The sequence below is a fragment of the Arachis ipaensis genome, chromosome B3 (genome assembly GCF_059453495.1).
Source record: "Arachis ipaensis isolate K30076 ecotype BB chromosome B3, ASM5945349v1, whole genome shotgun sequence".
Lineage (NCBI taxonomy): Eukaryota > Viridiplantae > Streptophyta > Magnoliopsida > Fabales > Fabaceae > Arachis > Arachis ipaensis.
Window position 1 is genome coordinate 62,781,503 of NC_142438.1, and position 10,636 is coordinate 62,792,138.

At 39.9% G+C, this 10,636-nt stretch overlaps 1 non-coding gene and 1 pseudogene across 1 annotated transcript; one reads left to right on the plus strand and one right to left on the minus strand.

Moving 5' to 3' along the window:
* Window positions 1-5,913: 5,913 nt before the first annotated feature.
* Window positions 5,914-6,987, minus strand: LOC148570874 (uncharacterized; annotated as a pseudogene).
* Window positions 6,318-6,423, plus strand: LOC148570875 (small nucleolar RNA R71). Its single transcript, XR_015908833.1, has one exon. It is a non-coding gene; the product is annotated as a small nucleolar RNA R71 (small nucleolar RNA).
* Window positions 6,988-10,636: the final 3,649 nt, after the last annotated feature.

The window sequence follows — 10,636 nt, forward strand, 5'->3', positions numbered from 1 at the left end:
GATTTTGTTGCTTCCTTGCCTAGCCTCTTCTTCCCTGAAATCATCCAAACAGTTGCATCAAAGTCTTGCTAAAATTCATGAGAATTCTTCCATTCATAGCATTCAAGGAATATAACTAAAAACTCATGGAATTTGCATAAAAATCTTCATGTTTGAATGATTTAAGACAAGCATGACTATTTGGCCCAAATGATTACTTAAGGCTCAAGAAAATGCATAAAACAACTAAAAATAACATAAAAAATGCTAGTGAAACTAGCCTAAGATGCCTTGGCATCAGCTCTTGATGAAGAAAACACTCCAACAATCACACAACCACCAAGTCTTGATATCCAAGAAGTGAAGGCAACTAACAAGAGTACCGAAGAGAGGATTGTGACCAAGATACCAAGGACAACATTCAAGAAAAGGTCAACTGCAAACAATTCTACCCCTGATCCTGCAAGCAAGTTCAATCTAGCAAATAACAAAAGGAAGCTTGCTGAGGAGAGACCAAAACAGGGGATAATAGCTGACTCTTCTCCCCCCTTGAGGTCATTCCTCTTAATAAACTGGAAAAAGAGGAAGAAAGTGAAGAACAACATGTCAAGCTAATGACACTAAAAGAGCGCTTGTTGGGAGGCAACCCAACCGTAGGTAACATTTCATTTCTTTTCTTTGTTTACTTTCTCTGTCTGCTTTGTTTAATTTCAATAAATTGGCATATGATTACATTCTAAGTTTGGTGTTGCCCTGCAACAATTTGTTTTAAATCCTTCTGGATGATTGCATCAAATCAAAAATGAAAGTGTCAGACTAAGATTCTAAGTTTGGTGTGTCACTTATTTTCTATGTAATTTATTCAGCAACATCACATGTCTGTATAATCATAATGTCTTTGCAGTGTTATCTTTCTTTTAGTTAGACATTTTTATTATTCTCTTTAGTAATTTCTTTGTTTTTAATGCTTTCATTTATTTTGCTCCTTAACTGTTTTGTTAATACCTCACCAAGAAATCCTTATTCCTGATAGATTCTTCGCTTGGTAATTGTATTTAACATATAATAGTTCCCTTTGTTTAGTCTTAGTTTAAATAAATTGACATATGGTTGCATTCTAAGTTTGGTGTTGCTATGCAACAAAAATTTGTTTCCAATCTATACTGGATACTTGCATCAATTCCAAGTGAAAGTGTCACACTAAGTTTGGTGTGCCACTTATTCTTTATGCAATGTATCATGCACACCCTCTTATTTTTTCAATCACAATGTCTATGTTTTCTGTGCCTTCACTGTTATTTTGCTTGCTTAAACACATGTACTACTAACATTTTATTGGAAAGACACTCATGATCCATTATAAACCCCATCATCACTGTACTAATTGTTGCTTGAGGATGAGCAAACACTCTAAGTTGGTATGGGAAGGGGGAAGAATAGGAGGAAAAGGACAACAACAGAGAAGATGAATTTCAAGGTGGTAAAGTTCCTTTTCCTCTCATTTGTTTCTAGCACTTTAAATTGCATGATTGTCTTTATCTTCTCTGTATGCATGTGTGTTGTGAATAAGCATAGTTTGTTTACTAAATTATAACATCTTGCTGTGACATTATGACTACTATCTTGAATTTTGTTAGTTCAAAAGCAATAAAGTATCATGTTCATAAACAAACAAGGCATTAAAGAAGAACTTAGCATGGGCATACAAGTATTGGAAAGCTAGTATGATTAATTGTTGCTCAATTGCATTAGATTTTATTTAATTGAAGTTTTCATCTAGGACATTTTATGAAATTTTTGAAATCATGAAAACCTTGAAAAAATAATTGCAAATTAAAGCAAGAAAAAGCAAAAGGGAAAGAATGAGAAAGCTGAAGGCTCTGAGTACCAATGACAATTCAATTGTTAAATACTTGTGATGTTTATGTATCAGGCAAAAAGCTTAAAAACAAAACACTTAGAGTCAAGGCTAGGCTCAAGTGCAAAAGCACTCCCTCAAGGCTCAAGGCTCTGAGCTTCAATGATTAGAGAGTCAAGAAAAGAAACAAATGAGCTTAATGAAGTCCTCTAATTAAATGCTTGTGGTGCTTATGTATCAAGTGGTAATACTTAAAAACAAAGCATTTAAAGTCGTAGCTTTGTTATCAACTCATGGGGCAAAGCACCCAAAAGGAGAAGCTAATAAGAAAATCAAAAGCTTGTTTCAAGGAAGAAATATAAGGAAAAGATTTCATAAAATGAGCTAGATAGAAGCACCAATCATTTACATTTCTTTTGTGATTGTAGCATGCATAGAAAACTAGCCAACCATGAACATTGAGTTGCTATTTCTTCTTACCATGGATTGTCAATCTTTACTACTTGATTCTTTTCTTGCTTGGGGACAAGCAAGGTTTAAGTTTGGTATTGTGATGACATGTCATCATGTCATGTTTTTCTATGCTTTTTCATACAAGAAATTGATGATTAGTGCTTAAATATTGAATGCTTTTGTACTTAAATGGTATATTTCTTTGATCTTTTGATTTTATAAACTTTGTAGGAAATAAGAATAAAAAGAAGCAAAAAATCACAAAATAAGCTAAAAAGGAGAAAAGAGAAATTTTGGGGCACATTTAAGAGATTGGGCATGCTTTGGAGCCTTAGGCCACGCTTTTAAAAGCGTGGCCCATGACTAAATCAAGAAAGCGAGCTCTGTTTTCACAATCAGCGCTCATTTGCAACGAGAACGCTAAGTTAACTAAAGGAGCATTTTTGGGCAAATTCAAAATTGGAATTAGAGTTTTGCAACCGACGCTCACGCGTACAGGACGCGGATGCGCAAATGATAATTTTGCAAAACCACGCGTACGCATACATGGCGCATCCGCGTGGGTCGGGGATCAGCGTTCATTCAGTGAGAATGCTACGTTCTTTATTAGAGAACGCCTGCGACAAAGCGCAAAGTTTGGATTTGAAGATTATCCATCGACGCGTACGTGTGCATGACACGTACGCATGGATGTGATTTCTGGAAGAAAGCACGCAAATGCGCGAATTGAGCGCAGTGTGGATTTGACATTTTGCAATCCATGCGTACGCGTAAATGACCCCTACGCGTGGGAGGAGCGTTCGTTGCATGAACGCTACGTTTGTTTTGTGAACGCTGCAAGGGACGCGTATGCGTAAGTGACGCGTACGCGTCGATGGGCGAAAACACCAGGGATGCGCAAGCGTGTAGCACGCGTACACGTGGGTACCCGAATGCTACGCTCACCTGGAAGTGTATTTCTGTTCAATTAATTTCATTCTGAGCCTATTTGAACTACAGCAAGCAAAGCCCACTCAGATCACTCAAGCAAAGGCAGAAGGAGCATCTAGAATTGGATTTTCATTTAATTGTAATTTGTTTTTAATTTTAATTTCCTTTGTCATTTTGTAAAGCCTATATAAAGGCATCAGTTTCATTTCAAGGAGGCAAGTAGTTAGTAGGAGCGCTGGAGTAGGCTACAGTAGTAGTAGGCAACAGTAGGAGTAGGAGTAGGAATAGAATAGAAGGCTTTCTGTGATATTTTATTTTTCAGTATTGAATTCAGTTTCACTTCAGAAAGATTTTCAATTTCTGCAATTCTCCTCTGAAAATTTACGTTCTGCAACTTTAGATTTGAGCTTGCTGTGATCTGAATTTACTTTTCATGCAATTTAAATCTTCTACAATTGTTCTGAGTTCTGATTTACTGCTTTCTTTAATTCCCCTGCACCCAATTCCCTTTACATTTGCCGCAATTTACCTTTCTTTCTCTTTAAGATTCTATCAATTTACTTTCAGCAATTTAAATTCCATGCAATTTACTTTCTGCTGCTCAATTTCACCCAATTCACCACTGTTAGCTTGACTAAACTAATCACCTCACTAAAGTTGCTTGATCCATCAATCCCTGTGGGATCGACCTCACTCATGTGAGTTATTACTACTTGATGCGACCTGGTACACTTGCCGGTTAGATTGTGTGAAAATCTAATTTTCCCTCACTAGCCAATCAGTCACTGTTCTTGTTGGTATTAATTCATTCTTCTCATTTGGTACAACAGTGATCCCTCCTTTCTTGGGAACTACTTGCACAGGGCTTACCCAGGGGCTGTCTTAGATGGGTAAATCACCCCTGCTTGCCACAACTTTAGCACCTCCTTTTGCACTACTTCATTCATTGTTGGATTTAGCCTTCTCTGTTGCTGTCTTATGGTCTTTGAACCTTCTTCAAGTAAGATTTTGTGCATGCACATTGAAGGGCTGATTCCTTTTAAGTTTGCAAGTGTCCACCCTATAGCATCCTTGTGTTGTTTCTGCACTTGGATTAGCTCCTCTTCTTGTTGTTCATTCAAACTTGAATTGATGATCACTGGGTATGTGTTGTTGTCACCCAAGTAAGTATATTTCAAGCTTGGAGGTAGAGCTTTTAGTTCCAATTTCGGTGCCTCCACTTCCATGTTACTTGTCTTATCCAACATGATTGGTCCTTCCATAGTCTTTTGTGGTAGTTCACCACATGGAGTTTGTTGATCTTGCTCTATGATTACTTCACATTATTCTTCCTGTAGGACTCCTTGAACGAGATCTTTAATTGTGTCCACTATCATGCATTCTCTAATGGATTCCTTGGGGTAACTCATGGCCTTGAAGACATTGAAGACCATCTTCTCCTCATGCAAAATTTCAAGACTAGCTCCCCTTTTGGAACATCAATAATAGCTCCAGCAGTAGCTAGGAATGGCCTTCCTAGGATGATTGATGTATTGGGTTCTTCCTTCATGTCAAGCACAACAAAGTCAGCTGGGAATATGAACTCTCCCACTTTTACCAACAAATCTTCCACTACCCCATGAGGAAACTTGAATGTTCTATCGGCCAATTAGAGTGCCATTCTAGTTGGTTTGGCCTCCTCAATCCTCATCCTCTTCATCATTGCCAAAGACATGAGGTTGATGCTGGCCCCCAGATCGCACAATGCTTTCTCAATGTTGATATCACCTATGATGCAGGGAATTTGGAAACTCCCAGGGTCTTTCATCTTTTGAGGTAGCTTCTTTTGTATGATGGCACTGCACTCCTCAATTAGCACTATAGTTTCCTTTTCACCCTAGTTCCTCTTTCTTATGATGAGCTCCTTTAAAAATTTGGCATAGAGTGGCATTTGCTCTAACGCCTCTACAAAAGGTATGTTGATCTGGAGCTTCTTGAAGATTTCTAGGAATCTAGAGAACTGGCGGTCTTTCCCATCCTTCCTCAGCCTTTGTGGATAGGGTGCTTGTGGAACATAAGGTTTTAGGACTTACTTTGGTGAAGATGGTGCAGGGGTCTCTTCTTCTTGCTTGGTTTCAGGTTCCTTTGCAGCTTTTTCTTTTTGGTTGCTTTGGCTTGGGGGTGCTTCTTCTACAACTTTTCCACTTCTTAGTGTGATGGCCTTACATTCCCCTCTTGGATTGGCCATGGTTTTACTAGGAAATGTATGTGTAGGCATTGGTATTTTTTTAGACAAGCTCCCCACTTGTGCTTCCAATTTTGAAATTACTGCCCTTTGATTTCTTATGTTGGATCTGAACTCCTCTTGGTTTGCATCTATTTTTCGTTCAGCATGTATTTGTCTCTCCAGGACAGTAGAAATAGTCCCTGTCAATTGGGCTGACAGCCTCCAATTTTAAAAAATTGCTGCTAGTTTCACATGGTTTCATGGTTGAGGATGATGTATCTTGGTGGTGGCTGTTTTGTGGTTGTTGGTTGTGTGAGTTGTGGTATGGTGCATTGTGTGAGTTGTGGTAGGGTTTGTTGTTGCTTGATTGATGGTTAGGGTTGTGGTTGTTGTATTGGCTAGATTGGTATGGTTTGTGGTCTTGGTTGTGGCTTTGTTGGATTCCCCACCCAAAATTTGGGTGGTTCTTTCAATCTGGGTTATATGTCTAGGAGTTTGGATCATATGGTGGTTTAGATGGATTGTTCACATAGTTAGCTTGCTCCCATTCACATTCAACTTCTGGTGCATCTCCTTCTTGTGGAGGGGCTTGGGCTTGAATAGTTGAGACTTGATTCTTCTCTACCTTCTTGGTTAAGGCTGCTAGTTGTGCAGTGATCACCTTATTTTGGGCTAACAAGGCATCCATAGAATTGATCTCCATCATTCCTTTCTTTTGAGTTCTATCTGAAGCATAGAAGTACTCATTCTCAGCCACAGTCTCTATGACATCTATGGCTTCTTCAATGGTCTTCTTCTTGTTGATTGAGCCCCCTGAAGAATGATCTACTGCCTGCTTTGACTCATATAGCAGTCCCTCATAGAAGATGTGCAACTGCATCCACTCATTAAACATATCTGGTGGGCATTTCCTTGTCAGATCTTTGAACCTCTCTCAGGCCTCATAAAGGGTTTCACCATCTTGCTGTCTGAAGGTTTGCACATCAGCTCTCAATCTATTGACTCTCTGTGGAGGGTAAAATCTTACTAGAAACTTGTTCACAACATCATCCCAAGTGGTCAATCTTTCCTTGGAAAATGCTTCCAACCACTTTGCTGCCTTATCTCTGAGCGAAAAAGGGAACAAAAGTAGCTTGTAAGTGTCAGGGTGTACACCGTTGGACTTTACAGTGTCACAAATCCTCAAGAATGTAGTGAGATGTTGGTCTGGGTCTTCTTGGGCACCCCCTCCATATGAACAATTATTCTGGACAAGTGTGATGAGTTGAGGTTTCAACTCAAAGTTGTTAGCATGAATTGTTGGCTTCAGGATGCTACTGCCACAGTTTCCTGGATTTGGGTTGATGTAAGAGCCTAAGACTCTCCTCTCTTGCCCAACATGATTGCCAGCATCCTCTCCAACATGGTTATGCACCTTTTCCTCCATAGTGGTTCTCAGGTCTTCCTCCACTACTTCCTCTCCAACTATGCCTTTGCCTCTTGCTTCCCTCCTTAATCTAAGGAAGGTCTTCTCGGGTTTACTATCGAAAGAGGATGAAGTTTCTCCCCTTCTACCTGTCATACATTCAACAACAGCAAACAGAGGACGAGTGAAGGAAGCACTCTTGTTAAGATTAGTGGTTAGCTTAGTTGGTGCAATTAATCAAATAGTTAATAGAGCAGCAAGAAGAGTGGAAATATGAACAATGAGTAACTAAAATGATCAAAGTAAAAATAAAACAAAATAGAAAAGGAAAAATTGAATAACTGAAAAAGAAATTAACAAGGTAATTAAAATGCTTAATCTAGCTCCCTATCAATTTAGTCATTGTCAGATTCAAACCAATCCCCGGCAACAGCGCCATAAAACTTGTTGACCAGAATTCACTCCCCATATAAAATCATGAATCTGTTCTTTTGGCAAGTGCACCAAAATTGTGGTCAAGTAATAACCCACAATGGAGTGGGATCGTATCCACAGAGATTGGTAGATTTGAGAAATTTTAATCAATAGTGAATTAGTCAAGCTGAGCAATATAGAGTCTAATTGCAGAATTTTAAATAGCAGAATTGTAAATGGCTCAAAGGTAAAGAAAAGCAATAAAATGAAGAAGAGTAAATGGCAAGAATGTAAAGTGCAGAAACATAAATGACTGAATTGTAAATGGGAATGGGGAATAGCAGAATGTAAAGAAAGCTATAAAGAATGTGAGAAGTAAGAATAGGGAGAATTCATTGAGATCAGGAGATGTTGTTCTCTTTGGATTAAATCCAGCTCATCTCCTCTTCAATCATGCAACTCATTGACCTCTTGGCAATCTTGATTGATTGAGCCCCAATCCCTTGGTGGCTCAATCTCTCAAATCTTGATAATCAGCCAATTTCTTAGTCCAATTGCTCATGAAGAGAGATATGCTTGGTCCCTGATTATACCAGACATTCTTGTAGATCCATAATAGAAGGTGGATTATATATCACAATATCCAATCATCAAAACCCAGATCTACTCACATGTGAAAAGGGATTTCAAGCATGGTTTCATGTTTCCTTTTCCAAGGTTCCCATGAAACCCATTTTGCATTCAACCTCTTTCCCAAGATGATTGAACACTAGCATTAAAACGAAATTACTTTAGCAAATCAAAGAGAATATAAAGAGAAGAAGAAATTCACTATCATTAATCCATCAAGTAGAACAGAGCTCCCTCTCTCAATGAGAGGGAATTTAGCTACTCATAGCTTAGAGAAAAGTACAAGAGATGGAAGAGATGATGTGAAAAGTAAATCTAACTATACTTCAATAAAAACTACTACTCAACAATCCATTCTCAGTACTTTCAGGGGTTATTTATACTAATCCTAGCACTAGAATAAAGAAAATACAAAAGAGAAAAGAAAATTACAATTAAAGGGAAAGGAAAACTCAATAAAAGTGACCTTCCAGCTTGACGTGTGCCTAGCGTTTAAGTGGCGTGCCACGCCCAGCCTCCAATTTGGCATGGCACGCCACGCCCAGCTCTTCAAGTGGCACGCCCCATGTATTGGTGTCCCTGGCGTGCCACGCCTTCGAACCCAAGTGGCACGCCCAGAGTCTTCTTAGGCTTTGGTTGGCCTGGCGTGCCACGCCTTCGAGCCCAAGTGGCACGCCCAGGCTTTATCCTTCTTCTTTTCCTCTCTGGAAAGTTGAACTAACATGGCACGCCTAGGGTTTGGCGTACCACGCCCCTTGTATGTGCTTCACTCTCTTCTCTGGAAAATAGAACTGGCATACCACGCCCAGTGTGTGGCGTGCCACGCCCAGCATTCTTCCATGCTCCAGTAGCTGACGTGCCATGCCCAGCATTCAAGTGGCACGCCCAGGTGAATAATGAGAGTTGGCGTGCCACGCTTGTAACCTCAAGTGGCAAGCCCAGCTTTGCTTGGCCTTCTCTAGTGTTGGCGTGCCACGCCTGGGTCTTCAAGTGGCATGCCCAGCTTTGCTTTGGCCTTCTTTAGTGTTGGCGTGCCACGCCTAAGTCTTCAAGTGCCATGCCTAAGTAACGATGAGAGCTGGCATGCCACGCCGTCGACACCAAGTGGCACGCCCAAGTGCTTGGACCTTCAACCTCTTCTCTGAAAATTTGTACTGGCGTGCCATGCCTTGATGCCCAAGTGGCACGCCCACCTTAAGGTGGCTCCTTCAAGCTTGGCATGCCATGCCTGGGTCTTCAAGTGGCACGTCCAAGTGATGGTTTAGAGCTGGCGTGTCACGCCTTCGATACCAAGTGGCACGCCTGAGGTAAAAGGGTAGGTGTATACTTGGTTATAAAGCTTTAACTGCGTTGCGTGATATTGGAACATCATGTTACACCTAGCTTGTGACGGAGAGAAAGGTTTGAGAATAGAGGTGGCATACTTAGTATCAAATTTAGGACCAAATTCACTTGTGCCGCATAGCGTATTGCCGTTAGAGCTGATAGAACTTAGGGACATTTTTGGTTGACGTGAGCGAATAATCAAAATTCTTAAAGATCAATGAGTCAGAGTAATGCTATGGAAGCGCGGTAATCTTAATGGCGGTGTGAGGTTTTATATGAAGGAGAGCACCAATACATCCTTGTGAACCTACCTATCTTTTCCTTGTAAATTGCATTGGAGTTCTTTTTTCCGGAATCCCTCTTGGTGAATGAATGGAACTTTGCCCAATCCCATTCCTTGTTTGCACATATCCTCACCCGAATCTTGTACCCTTTGATGTAAGCCTGAACATGTGCTGTTAGGTTGAACCACCTTTATTCGAGGGCTCGTGATCCTCTTAAAACTAGTAAAGACCTATTTTGATTCAATTTGTCTTATTGTTTCTACCAAAATTTATTTATTTGAAATTCCTTCCTTGAGGTGCACTCCAATTCTCTTTCTAGTGCATTTTCTTATTTTCTACAACCTTGTCTGATCACAAAACAATGTATCTTTTTAATTTCTTATGGAAACCATTCGAATTATTTGTTCTCCTTTGAGCTTGGTGTCCCTTTAGATAACTTGAGCTCATTACGACATCGCATGCAATCCTTAGACGCCACCATCGATATGTTAATTCCTTAGGATACAACTTATGAACACGAAGGATGAAACCGGTGAGCGTGCAACCTTACGAGAAGTTGTGAAGCTTCGGTTTTGCAAATGGCGTTACCAATGACTGAGTCGAGACACAAAGGTGCCCATTGGTGCAAACATCATATTATAGGGGGAAATTCTTCAAAACTTAAAAGAAAGATTAACTACAGCACTAGCGTTTGCACTGCTTGACCCCATGAACCAGTTGGGATCTACGATGATGCTTCGTTGGAAGTCCTGGAGTGCGTTCCGATGTAACACTAGGAAATAATGGTTTATGCATCGTGATAGTTGAGGCTATACGAAGTAAATTCTCTGACTCACGATCTGGAGCCTACTGCATTTGTGCTTGTGTTGAAGATAGGAAGCAAGGAAGGAATTGCCTTCATAGATATGGACAAAACTACTAAAAGACTAAGATTTGGAGTTAAGCTATCACCCAGGAAATTCCCGCACTTGACTTTGGTTTCTACGTGTAGATTATAGGGTGGTTAATATAACATTTGGTACATGGTGAATTATAGAGTGCAGAGGTAAGTAGAGAAGGAGAAAAATAAGTGAGAATAAATTTAGGCTTCAATTTTTGGCTGAGTTTAACATTTGATTTAGTTATGATAAGTGAAAATTCGTTGGTTGTTT